Source organism: Miscanthus floridulus, chromosome 9 (genome assembly GCF_019320115.1).
Source record: "Miscanthus floridulus cultivar M001 chromosome 9, ASM1932011v1, whole genome shotgun sequence".
In the NCBI taxonomy this organism is placed as follows: domain Eukaryota; kingdom Viridiplantae; phylum Streptophyta; class Magnoliopsida; order Poales; family Poaceae; genus Miscanthus; species Miscanthus floridulus.
The window spans coordinates 113,988,786-113,990,907 of record NC_089588.1 but is presented as its reverse complement, the minus strand read 5'-3'; positions in this window follow the sequence as shown (position 1 = coordinate 113,990,907).

The window sequence follows — 2,122 nt, the reverse complement described above, 5'->3', positions numbered from 1 at the left end:
GAGAAAACAATGCAGCCATCGCGAGGGCCGAGGTTGCTCAGAATAATCGGCTTGACTCACAAGGAAGACCGCTCCCGCTCCACCGTGACCTCGACGAATAATTTCTCCACGTCGACGGCCACGATGTCTTCAAGACTCTAAGTGCCAATTTGGCAGTAGCCGCCAACGAGCTCGCTCGTTTCCCTCAAACGCTCGAGCTCACCAAGATCGCCGCCATGCTTAAAGCGGCTCACTGTCAGGTCAATGAGATCTAGGAGGATCAGAGACCTTCGTGCTCTACGAGCACGATTCACCGATCAGCTACGCCGAGGTCCAATCGCCGCCCCAGTCAAAGCCATTTCGCCAACCAGTCAATACCTCTCCAGGGGGGACCCAGGGGGCATCGCTCCGAGCACCATCGCCAGCATGACTAGGAGGTAGAACAAGATGCTAGAGTACATCTTAGCAACCTCTGGGATGCACAGCGTCATATCGAGCAACGTCGCTTTGGTCGCCATGAAGATGAAGTGCATCGCCGCTAGGATTATGAAAAGGAGTACGGCAACCCAGACTCAGCCCTTGAGCCTATCCCTGACCACAACGCCACAGACGACGGTGTCAACAACCCTGAGGGGCCCCCGGCTTTCATAAGGGCACTCCGAACGCTTCGGTGGCCCCGTGGTTTTAAGATCACCGGGGTCGAGCCCTACGAAGGAAGAATGAACCAAACTCAGTGGTTGCAGGCTTATGCCACTGCCGTCCATGCCACGGGAGGAGACACCAGCGTCATGGCAAATTATCTCCCCATCATGCTCACGCCACCCGCCATGAGCTGGTTCACCAGCCTTACGCCGGACTCCATCGGCTCATGGGAAGAGTTGAATAAAGTCTTCACCGACAACTATATGGCCATGTGTACTCGACCCGGCATGAAGCATGATCTCAGCCGCATCAACTAGAAGCCATCCGAGCTCCTCCGTAGTTACATCGGGCGTTTCTCCGAGATGAGGAACTCTATCCCCAACATCACGGAAGCTGAAGTCATCACTGCCTTTATCCGAGGACTCCACCATCGCGAACTTCACTCCAAATTCAACCGCAAGCCGCCGACCAGTATCGGTGAAATGATAACTACCGCCAACCAGTACGCCAATGTCGAGGAAGCCGAGATGCGCTTCAATGAGGATGCAGGCACTCAGCGCCCGCCTCACCACTACAACAATTGCCCCGACGACCAACGTTACAATGACCGCCACCTCGACGACCGCAGCTATCATCGTGATAGCAGCCGCGATCGAACAGGAGGACACATGCCTGGCCAAAATCGCCGCCGCCGGCCAGAACACATTGTTGCCGCTGTTAGTCAACCTCACGCCAAGCGTAACTACGACGAACAGTACCAAAAGATCCTCGACGGCCCGTGCCCTCTTCACAAGAACACCAAACACAAGATGAAGGACTGTATTGGTCTGGCCAGGGAGTTCTAGGACAAGAGGCTCGATGACGACGCCAATGATGGAGCCGGAGGTCACCGACCACCTGGGAACAACAACAACGCCTTTCAGGACCACAATAAGGTGGTCACCACGATCTTTGGGGGCCTCGCCTCCACTGAGAGTAGAAGGGAACGGAAGCTCACCGCCTGATGAGTGCTCACCATTGCTTTAGAAGAAACTACCGCCGACCCTAGCTATCGCCCATGGTCCGAGGTCCCCATCACCTTCAGCAGGGTCGACCAGTGGGCAGACATACCCTACACAGGGTGTTTCCCCCTCGTCCTCAACGCAACCGTCTAGAAGGTGCTCTTTAGAAAAGTCCTTGTTGATGGTGGCAGTGCTTTGAACCTACTCTTCGCCGGGGCCCTAAGGGAGTTGGGCCTCGCGATATTAGATCTCACACCCTTGGACTCCTCCTTCTAGGGTGTGGTACCTAGAAGGGCATCCAGACCACTTGGTGAGATCACCCTACCAGTACAGTTCGGCATGGCAAGCAACTACCGCATCGAGCATATCAACGTCTATGTCGCCGACTTCGACACCACCTACCACGCCATACTTGGCCGGCCAGCTCTGGCAAAATTCATGGCCGTACCACACTACGCGTATCTAGTGTTGAAGTTGCCTTCGCCTATAGGAGTCCTGGC